This window comes from Bos indicus, chromosome 14 (genome assembly GCF_029378745.1).
Source record: "Bos indicus isolate NIAB-ARS_2022 breed Sahiwal x Tharparkar chromosome 14, NIAB-ARS_B.indTharparkar_mat_pri_1.0, whole genome shotgun sequence".
Lineage (NCBI taxonomy): Eukaryota > Metazoa > Chordata > Mammalia > Artiodactyla > Bovidae > Bos > Bos indicus.
Window position 1 is genome coordinate 16,722,847 of NC_091773.1, and position 11,710 is coordinate 16,734,556.

At 44.1% G+C, this 11,710-nt stretch overlaps 1 non-coding gene across 1 annotated transcript; it reads left to right on the forward strand.

Annotated features, from left to right (window-relative positions):
* The first annotated feature begins 9,164 nt into the window (after positions 1-9,164).
* On the forward strand, positions 9,165-9,237 carry TRNAG-CCC (transfer RNA glycine (anticodon CCC)). The gene has a single exon. It is a non-coding gene; the product is annotated as a tRNA-Gly (tRNA).
* Positions 9,238-11,710: the final 2,473 nt, after the last annotated feature.

Below are 11,710 nucleotides of genomic sequence, written 5' to 3' on the forward strand. Positions count from 1 at the left end.
CACGGACTCTTTCAGACATCTGGACACAAGCCCCAGCCTTTAAGCCCTCATCCCTTTCATTCTCCAAGCAAAATGCATCAGTTTCACTAGGTATTAGCCCTTAGCAAAGAGCAGCGGGCATGAAGGTGATCTGGGGCCTTGGTAAGAACAAGCTCACATGGGCCCTTGAGCATGGACAGCATCTCACAGTCTCTTTTACCTCTTCAAATTCCTAGCAGAGGGAGGGCAGGCACACACATTTTTCTTGATGCTGCTAATGGAAAATGAGATTCTATACAGAAACACACATAGCAAGGACTGGTCTCTTACGCACAACTGTATTCCCTTGGCCTGGTTAATGCCTATATAGTAGGGACTCTGCTGCTGCTGCTGCTAAGTCACTTCAGTCGTGTCTGACTCTGTGTGACCCCATAGACGGCAGCCACCAGGCTCCCCCGTCCCTGGGATTCTCCAGGCAAGAACACTGGAGTGGGTTGCCATTTCCTTCTCCAATGCATGAAAGTGAAAAGTGAAAGTGAAGTCGCTCAGTTGTATCTGACTCTTCGAGACCCCATGGACTGCAGCCTATCAGGCTTCTCCATCCATGGGATTTTCCAGGCAAAGTACTGGAGTGGGGTGCCATTGCCTTCTCCGAGTAGGCACTCAGTAATCACTAATTTGGTGAATTAGATTGTCAATCCACTTTCCCCTCGGCACTGATGACAACTTAAGAAAAAGGTCTCTATCCAGTGGTCTCAAGTTTTATTCACATTTTTGTGTTTTTTATTTGGATCTCACCACCTCATTCAAAAAGTCATTATTTGTCCCCAAGTCTACTTTACAAAAGAATTCTGTGATCTGGTTATTATTCATATGTGTCCATCAATTAAAAAATAACAACAACTGATGATTTTTGACAAGGTTGCTAATCAGTTCAGTTCAGTCCCTCAGTCGTGTTCAACTCTTTGCAATCCCATGGACTGCAGCACACCAGGCTTCCCTGTCCATCACCAACTCCTGGAGCTTGCTCAAACTCATGTCCATCGAGTTGGTGATGCCATCCAATCATCTCATTCCCTGTCATCCCCTTCTCCTGTCTTCAGTCTTTCCCAACATCAGGGTCTTCTCCAATGAGTCAGTTCTTCGCATCAGGTGCCCAGAGTATTGGAGCTTCAGCTTCAGCATCAGTCCTTCCAACGAACATTCAGGACTGATCTCCTTTAGGATGGACTGGTTGGATCTGCTTGCAGTCCAAGGGACTCTCAAGAGTCTTCTCCAACACCACAGTTCAAAAGCATCAATTCTTCAGCACTCAGCCTTCTTTATGGTCCAACTCTCACATCCATACATGACTACTGGAAAACCCAAAGCTTTGACTAGACACAACTTTGTCAACAAAGTAATGTCTCTGCTTTTTAATATGCTCTCTAGGTTGGTCATAGCTTTTCTTCCAAGGAGCAAGTGTCTTTTAATTTCGTGGCTGCAGTCACCATCTGCAGTGATTTTGGAGCCCAAGAAAATAAAGTCTGTCACTGTTTCCATTGTTTGCCAATCTATTTGCCATGAAGTGATGGAACCAGATGCCATGATTTTAGTTTTTTGAATACTGAGTTTTAAGCCAGCTTTTTCATTCTCCTCTTCCACTTTCATCAAGAGGCTCTTCAATTCCTCTTCACTTTCTGTCATAAGGGTGGTGTCATCTGCATATCTGAGGTTATTGGTATTTCTCCCAGCAATCTTGATTTCAGCTTGTGCTTCATCCAGCCTGGCATTTTGCATGATGTACTTTGCATAGAAGTTAAATAAGCAGGGTGACAGTATACAGCCTTGATGTACTCCTTTCCCAATTTGGAAGCAGTTCATTAGTTGTAAATTGTTGCTTCTAACCGTTGCTTCCTGACCTGCATACAGATTTCTCAGGAGGCAGGTAAGTTCAGTTCAGTTCAGTTCAGTCGCTCAGTTGTGTCCGACTCTTTGCGACCCCATGAACTGCAGCATGCCAGGCCTCCCTGTCCATCACCAACTCCCAGAGTTCACCCAAACTCATGCACATCAAGTCGGTGATGCCATCCAGCCATCTCATCGTCTGTCATCCCCTTCTCCTCCTGCCCCCAATCCCTCCCAGCATCAGGGTCTTTTCCAATAAGTCAACTCTTTGCATGAGGTGGCCAAAGTATTGGAGTTTTAGCCTCAGCAGCAGTGCTTCCAATGAACACCCGGGACTGGTCTCCTTTTGGATGGACTGATTGGATCTCCTTGCAGTCAAGGTGGTCTGGTATTCCCATCTCTTCAAGAATTTTCCACAGTTTGCTGTGAAAGGGGAAAGAAGAGTTTCTTCAATAAATGATGTTGAGGAAAGTAGATGTCCACAGGGAAAAGAGTGAAGTTAGAACCTTTTCTTACACCATACACAAAAATTAACTCAAAATGGGTCGAAGATCTAAAAAATAAAAACTATAAAACTCCTAGAAGAAAACACAGGGCAAAGCTTTATGACACTGGACTTGGCAATGACTTCTTGAGTGTGACACCAAAAGCACAGGCGAGAAAAACAAAAGCAGACAATGAGACTACATCACACTTTAAAATTATGTACATAAAAAGACAGAATCAGTAGAGTGAGAAGTCAGCCTATGGAATGAGAGAAAACGTTTGCAAATCATGTATCTGGTAAGGAGTTAATATCCAGAATATATATTTTTTTTTTTTTTTCAAACATGAAATAGCATTTAAACATCATTATGCTAACAATCGAATGATACTAAACTTCCACGTATTATCTGGTGGGAATGTAAGTTGGTACAAAACTTTAGAAAAGCAATTTGGAAATATGTTTTGAGAATCATAAAAATATCCATGCCCATGCCATAAAAATATCCAAACCCCGTTTCCAGGAATTTGCTCGAAAGAAATTATACTATAAAAGAAAAAAATGGCTTATGTATAAAAGATGTTTATTTCCAAGTTATTTATGTAACTGGTGGCAGACATAATCAAAATATATTTTGTTTTTCTCCCACCATCCCTCTAAAATGAACTCATTTGGAGAGAGGGGCAGTAGGAGAAGAAAGGAGCTTGTCCTTGCCTCTAGATGACAACTATTGCTGGACCTTGTCTGCTCTGGCCACTTCCAAGTAATGACAGTTTGATGCCACATCAGGTCACAAACATGGTCTTAATAGAGTAATTCAATGTGTCAGGTCATTATATTAATCAACAATTCAGTTTCATCCCAACACTTTCTCCCCCATTCCCAGATAGAGCCAGCAATTCAGTGCAAGGTGGAGGGGAGGAGGGGGTCTCCTACGCAATTTCTTCTCTCTTCCACTACTCTGTCGCAGTTCCTCCCCCACTCAGTAGCTGCTGTTTTGGATCCCATGTCAAAGTGACAGAGGTAAATGGTTATGTCTGGAAATACTTTAATTGGCTTGTGACTGGCACTGTCTTAAGCTCACTGGACTTTGAAGCTATAAACTGCTTCTTGCTTGTCCACTGTTTCATGGGATCTTTGGAGATCTCCCTCTCTGGGGACCTCTCCAGTTTTAATTCTCAGGACAACGGAGAAGTATGAAGCATTCCATCCCAGCTGCCACTACCCACCGCGCCCCTGGTTCCCTGACAGTCCTTTCTGTTCAAACTTCATCATTTGAGTTTCTTCATCATTTCTCACCTGAGGAAGTCCAATGGGCAGGATTTAAGTGACTCCTGCTGGGAATGTATAAACTATGTATAGGTATATGATTAAATATTACTAAGATACAAAAAATAAAGAACTATTGATACAAGCAACAACATGGCTAGAACTCAAGGCTGTTTTTTCTGCTAGTGAGAAAAGCCAATCTCAAAAGGTTACATCCTGCATGATCCTACTGTGTGACACTCTTGAAGTGATAAAGTTATAGTGATGGAGACTAGATCAGTGATTGCCAGGGAATAGGGTTGGCGGAAGGGTCTGACCAGAAAGATGCAGAGTGAGAGAGCTTCTTACTAGTAAATCAGTATCCTGATTGTGATGGTGATACACAAATCACAAATCTGTACTTGTGATTAAATTTCCCACCTCCTTGGCAGTCTAATGGTTAACATTTTGCCTTCCAGGGCAGGGGTGGATGGTTTCAATCCCTGGTCAGGAAGCTAAGACCCCACATACTTCAGGGGCCAAAAAACCAAAACATTAAGCAGAAGCAATATTATAACAAATTCAATAAAATACTCTGCTGCTGCTGCTAAGTCACTTCAGTTGTGTCCGACTCTGTGCGACCCCAGAGACGGCAGCCCACCAGGCTCCCCCGTCCCAGGGGTTCTCCAGGCAAGAACACTGGAGTGGGTTGCCATTTCCTTCTCCAATGCATGAAAGTGAAAAGTGAAAGTGAAGTCGTTCAGTCATGTCCGACTCTTCGCAACTCCATGGACTATAGCCTACCAAGCTCCTCCGTCCATGGGATTTTCCAGGCAAGAGTACTGGAGTGGGGTGCCATTGCCTTCTCTGAAAAGACTCTGGTCCACATTAAAAAAAAATTTTTTTTTTAATTGCATAGTAACACACACAAGTGCATGTGAAAATGGATGAAAACCAAAAAAGTCTGTTTAGTTCATAACCTTGTACCAATGTCAATTTCCTAGTTTTGAAAATACAATTATCACTGGGGAAAACTGGGTGAAGGGCACACGGGAACTCTCTGTTTTATTTTTACAACTTTTTGTAAGTCTTAGAGGCTTTAAAAAAAAAAAATATATATATATATATATATATTTTTAAATAGCTCTAGCCTAGTTCTCTCCCAAGTGACTCACATTTGAGTCCTAGGAAACCCTCTCTCATCCTTTGCTCCAACAAACCCTGGGAGAGCAAGACCAAAGACCACCTTCTTTCCTGCGGCCACAGGCCACCCAACTGGTTTTCCTTGTCTCCAATTATAAAAAAAAAAAGTACTTCAAGTTCAATATGTGGACCTGAGGAAGCCCCCATCATATACTTTCAGAAAAGGAGGCAGAACCGAGGCCTTTCCTCTGGGGATGGAGGGAGGAGTCCCAGATGCAATGCTCTCTCCACCTCCTCCCAGCCTCCTCCCGGCTCCACACACACACCTGTGTATTCAGTCTGGCTGCGGGGATCTAGGACTTGCATGACAGATTCATGAGAGTTCCCCTGCTGTAGTGGATGCTGTGGTCTCTGCCCACAGGACTGAGGCCCTAATTTTCACCCCGAATCTCTGTGAAAATTGATCTAAGCTAACTACCTCACCCAAGGTCATGGCCACTTCCCAGGGGTAAGCCGCATCCAATGACTGGTCCCTGGAGAGGCAAAAAGACCCAATCATCTCCACGCCCCAGTACAGAACAATTCTGCAAGACGATCTCAGCTTGAGCCAGTGGAGGGCCGGCTGAGGCCTTTGTAGTGACTGCATTGAAGTTCAACTATCCCTTCGGCCCAGTCCCACTTCCTCCATAGATGTTGATCTCCAGCACTCTCAATAAACCTCCTGTACAAAAATCTCCATCAGGGAACCTGCTCTGTGACACTTGACAAATTCCATATATGATTATCGGTCTCATATAATTGCAATCTGATATCTATTGAATCAGTACCTGAGTCAAAATTGAGAAAGGAAAAGTCCCACATGACACCATGTTACGCTTCTAACAGGAATAACTGAAGAGAAAATTATTAATGAATCACAGCAAATCAGCGTCATGGAATAGCAAATAGTCAGGAAAAATCATGAACATTTTACACCAAAATATTTCAGAAAAATGACTACGGTCTAGGATTAAGAGAATACAAAATTGATTCTGGATCAAAAATAGAAAAAGAAGGACTTCCCTGGTGGTCCAGGGGCTAAGACTCCATGCACTCCCAATGCAGGGGCCCAGGTTCAATCCCTGATCAGGGAACTAGACCCCACATGCTGCAGCTGCGAGTTCCCATGCTGCAACTAAAGACCCCACGTACTGCAATGAAAACTGAAGATCCCACATGCTACATCTCAGATCTGGTGCAGCCAAAAAATAAACATACTTTATGGGGGAAAAAACAGAAAAGTTTTACAAAAGAAAAAGCTATAAAAGGCATCTTGGCAATATTTGGAAAAATCTGGATATAGATTATGTTACATATAGATTACGTGGTTTCATCAATATTAATTTCTTGGACATCATAATAACAATATTGGGATTAGGTAGAAAACTGTCTTCATTCTTAGGAAATCCTGTTAAGAGAGAAAGAGAAACTCTTTCTTGCAAAGAACAAGAACTCACTCCCTGTAGCGATCTTATTCCCATTCCTGTGCTAAATGCTCCCCCTTGTGTACCAAAAGAGCAGACCGAATTCATCAGAATGCATTTTAAAACTCCCCAGCACAATAGGAAAGCAAAGCTCTGAGAACTGTAGAGAAGGCGGTCAAAGTATGGCACACTTTAATGCACTCTCTCCCAGCCCCCAGCCAACGGTGTGGTTCCCATTCCCCAGGTTGTGCCCCATAAGGTCAAAATCTGAGTTTGAGTTCTGATGGAGCGAGCATATGGTTGGCCAAGGGGTGGGGAGGAGGGTACCTATAGCCTTGCCTGTGAAGATCATGGGCTCCAGAGTCAAATAGCCCGGGGGCTAAATCCCACTAGGTCTTACTTAGCTGAGTGACCTCTTTGAGCATCAGCTTTGTCATCTGTGAGCCAGGGATGACAGTAGTACCTATCAAAGGGTAACTGGGAGAATGAACTGAGATAATGCAGCCCAAGACACAGCCTAGGGCTTGGCCCATGATTTAGCAAGTATTAGGAATTCCTTGGCAGACCAGTGGTTAGGACTCAGCACTTTCACTGCCAGGGACCACAGTTCAAACCCTGCTTGAGGAGTTAAGATCCCATAAACCACGTGGGATGGCAAAAAAAAAAAAAACAGATTTAAAGCTCAGTAAGTATTAATCATTATTATGATATAACCTCTTCTTGAAGAGGCTTCTAAGAGAGTTCCTGAGACATCCTACTGCCTTGGAGAACATCATTTGAAAAATACTGCCCTAAGTATCTGATTTGTAGAATTTATTCTTGGATAGAATCCATCCTATGTTTTTTCTACAAAGCTAACATTACTCATCTTATATTAAAAACAAAATATAGGGCCTCCCTGGAGGTAGTGGTAAAGAATCAGCCTGTCAGTGCAAGAGACATGGGTTTGATCCCTGATCCGGGAATATCCCACATGGTGTGGAGCAACTAAGCCACAACCACTGAGCCTGTGCTCTAGAACCAGGGAGCCACAACTACTGAGCTCACCTGCCACAGTTACTGAAGCCCGTGTGCCTGAGAGCCTGTGCTACACAACAAGATAAGCCACCACCAAGAGAAGCCCGCAACTAAAGAGTAGCCCCCTGATCGATGCAATTAGAGAAAAGCAACGGAGACCAAACACAGCCAAAAATTAAATAAATAAAGTGCTTTAACATAAACAAATAAGAAAAAACCAAAACTCTCCTTCAAAGATTCATGCACTGAAAAGGACTATTTCATTAGGAATGGCTTTCCTCATCAGTGATTTCCAAGGAAACGGATTTTTGAGTTCTCTACCAAGTGTTCTGCTCACCATTGTGCCTCCTCTGGATCTTCTGCCTGACAGCCTAACCGTGGTCTCCTTTAAGGCAGCGACTCTCGAGCCCCATGACATGATGCCTGCAGGCTCTCATTCATGCTCCTGTGTCGCATACCCAAGTGCCTATGCCGCTTCCGCCTTTTGCTCTGCCTCTTCCTTTCAACAAATCCTCACTGAGCATCTGTCTCTGAAAGACACAAGTCTTGATGGTCTTGGGTACTAAATTATCCAGACCATACTTCCTGCCTTTTATGAGTTTATACTGGTGTCTAATAGGCCAGACTCTAGTAGGAAAGCCAAACGTGTAAAAAGATCCGGGGAGACATTACAGTGAATACAAAGACTGGTTAGTATCAGAGAACATCAGGAGCCCACTGGATTTAGGAGAGCTGAATTAAAATCCTAGATTTCCTACAGACTGGATCTGTGAGCTTAAACAAGTGAAATAACCTCTCCGGGCTTCCCTGATGGTTCAGATGGTAAAGAATCTGCCTACAATGAGGGAGACCTGGGTTCGATCCCTGGGTTGGGAAGATCCTCTGGAGAAGGAAATGGCAACTCACTATACTATTTTTGCCAGAAAAATCCCATGGACAGAGGAGCCTGGAGGGCTACAGTCCATGGGGTCACAAAGAGTTGGACATGACTGAGCGACCTCGACATACCATCTTTCAACTGTCTTAGGTTGCTGCTGCTGCTGCTAAGTCTTAGGTTGGGTTCCCCCAAAGGAGAAACTGAGACTGGGGGCTGGGGTACAGGTGGTTTATCTGAGAGGTGATCCTAGCAAGCAGTGGCCTGGAGTGGAGAGGTGAGGTGGAAGAGGCAAAGGGGAAGGTCACTGTGAAGGCAATGAGCAGATAGTGGGGGCTTCACCCTGCTGGGTACCCTTGGGAGAAGGTGCAGCACCCCACTCGGAGCTGTGCCCTTTGAGGAGAAAGAAAGCAGAAGCCTTTATCCACCAGCTCCGGCATATCAGCAGACGCTGAAGGCTGCTCTGGGTGTGTTAACTCCTTCCTGTATCCAGCCTGCCTGAGCCAGGGTCAAGTGCACCAGGACCAAGGAAAGCCCTTCATGGATGCACCAGGGCTTCACTCAGGTGAGAAAGAGTAAGGGGCGATGGGCACCCGATGGGAGGGAGGGACTGACAGCAGCTGCTACAGCTTCTAGGAGAACTGTTTTGCAAATGAGAAACTCAGGGAGCCCTGAACAGAAGCATTAAATGCACTTGGATGTAAAAGCAGGATGAAGCACCTCCTCCACCGACCCCTGGATGACAGAGCATCTTAAGCATGTTCTTATCTCCTTGCTTCCTCTTCAGCTTTCAACTGGTATGAGCCCCACCAAGTCCTCAAGACAAAATCTTCCATATCCATCCTCCCTCCCATTTCCACGACGGCCTCCCTAGTCCTGACCCTCTTCTGTCTGCACGCAGAGGCCTCTTTCCTTTGGTCTCCCCTCTGCCAACCCCCACCTGCCAATCACAGTCCAAGGACACCCTACACAATGCTAGTTTCCCCACATCCCTCCCCTGTTGAAGAGCTTGCCCCCAGAGCCCCCCCCACCCTTTTTTTTTATTATAAGATTAAGCCCTGATGGGATGTCCCTGGTGGTCCAGTGGCTAAGACTCTGTGCTCCCAATGCAGGCGGCCCAGGTTCGATCCCTGGTCAGGGAACCAGATCCCACATGCCTCAACTAAAGATCCTGCCTACCACAACGAAAACGGAAGATCCCGCGTGCCACAACTAAGACCCGGTGCAGCCAAATAAATTTTTTAAAAGATGATTAAGCCCTAAATCTCATCTTGCTCTCAAGGCTCTCATATTGTAAAGACACACCGCATTCCGAATACAGGCCACCCCATTACTTCCCCGGGCTCTCACTTCTATAATCCACTCAGCATCTCAGTCCCAAGACCAGCAGGAGAAGCAATGCTCTAATTCCGCATTTGGATTTATTCCAATGCGACTGGATCTTCGTCTCAGCGGGTAGCAATCCTGGAGCCAGACCCAGGTTCAGATGACGTTCATGTGCGTGTTGACTGTGCTCCTTGGGGAACGTTGCCCATACCCGTTTCCTCATTTGAGCCATAGATAATAACAATCCCTACTTCATATGGTTGTTGTGAGGATGAATCAGTTCATATACAGGCAGTAGCTTTGACCTGCGCTCGTACAAACGGAGAGCCCAATAAATGTTGGCTATCATGACGAGTTCCCACAAGGGGTTATTTTAAGATTCTTAAAAGAAGTTCAAGAGTGATCTATCTACTAAGAAGGTTTTCACTCTGCATGAGCTCATGCTTTCTGAGCGTTTCTGCCCCCAGGCTGCAGCTCAAAGCCATATAAGGCACCAAAACACATTCCTCATGAGCGCAAGCAGCTCTTTAAAGGTCTCACCTTTACTCCCAGCAGCCAAATCAAAGGTTAGCACTGCTGAACAGAAAGCTAAGATCGGTATAATAGGAAAACAATTGGAGGCATGTTTCCTCATTACTCAGTCTCAGCATATGGACATTGCTGTCAAGTTCTCTAAGTGTGTGTCACACATTCTGGCTTCCCGTGCTGCTGGTCAACCCCACTTTCACTCCAGAGAACACCTGAGGATGCAATTGTTAAAAGCTCTGCTTTTGCTTATTTTAAAAAAAAAAGATCATGGGGGTAAATGTGTGAGTGAGGGAAGGTATGATTTATATATATTTTAATCTTATTTATTTTCAATATTTTGAATATAATATTATTTGTTTTATTTATTAATGAGTAAAATTATTGATGGGGCTCACAACTTTTTTTGTTTTTGATAGGGGTACAGTTTGAAATGGAGCAGGACCACACGGTCCTTGCGCCCACCACCACATGTTCTCTGCATGCCTTTTGCCTGTGGAAAACTTAAGTCAAAGAATAAGTTTAATCAGAGAAATGTGGAAATGTGGAAACAAAAGAAAACAGTCAAAGGAGACTAAATAATAGTAATGTTATCATTAAGCACAATCAAGAATCTTTAGTTCTTTCTCAAGGGCTATAGAGAATATTCTGATCTATATCCTGTGAGCTGTACTATAGATACTAGAACACCAGGTAGAAAAGTTAACTACATGATGACCAGACTGTACCCAGAATATGAGCTGCCACAATGCATTTTAAAATGTTTCCTCATTTATCTGGCTGTGTTGGGTCTTAGTTGCGGCATGTGGAATTCTTTAGTTGCAAGGAAATGGGAACAAATGCACCCCGGAACTGAAGATTAACTGTACCTAAAACAAGCAAGATGATGCTGGTCAGACCAGTGATGACTAATTTGAAGATGACTGTTAGAGATGACTGTGCTGCTTGTGCATGTAAACTCCCCTACTCTGTCTATAAAAGCTCTCCCCCACTGCTTGTTGTGGGGGTGTGCTGGGGGCTGGGGGGAAGTCGGCCTTTGGACAGATGTCTGCCACCCTTCCCTAGCTGCCAGCATCTGAAATAAAGTAAACTTGCCTTTCCACCAACCTGGCCTGTTTATTGGCTTTTGAGCGGCAAGCAGCTGCAGTGAGCAGCCACGGCGAGCAGCCAGACCCCCATGCATACTTTTCGGTAACAAGTCGATTGACAATGTTGTGTTAGTTTCAAGTGTACAGCAAAGGAGGCTCATGACTCTTAAAAACACAAAAGGATATATGATGGAGTTTCCCCTCTTCCTCTAATGCCAGCCACCCAGCTCTCCTCTCCAGAGCCCACTACTATCACCAGTTTCTTTGGGATATTGGATATTCTTTATATTCTGTACAAATACAAGCAAATATATACCTATTTTCTCTCTCTCTCTTTTTTTCTTTAACCAAGACACAAAGGCAGCAGATACATATATGTTCTAGGGTCCTTCCAAAGTAAAGATGGATTGACTTTTATCTATTTTTAAGTATTTATTTGGCTGTGCTGGATCTTCGTTGCAGCATACAGAATTCTTTGGTTGCAACATGAAAACTCTTAGTTGCTGCATGTGGGAGATCTAGTTCCCTAGCCAGGGATCAAACTCAGTCCCCTGCACAGGGAGCACAGAGTCTTAGCAACTAGACCACCACAGAAGTCACCATTATCTTCTCTTTCAATACACAGTTTTTCCACTTGCTTTTTAAATTTAATCTTACTAAATATTTAATACATGTG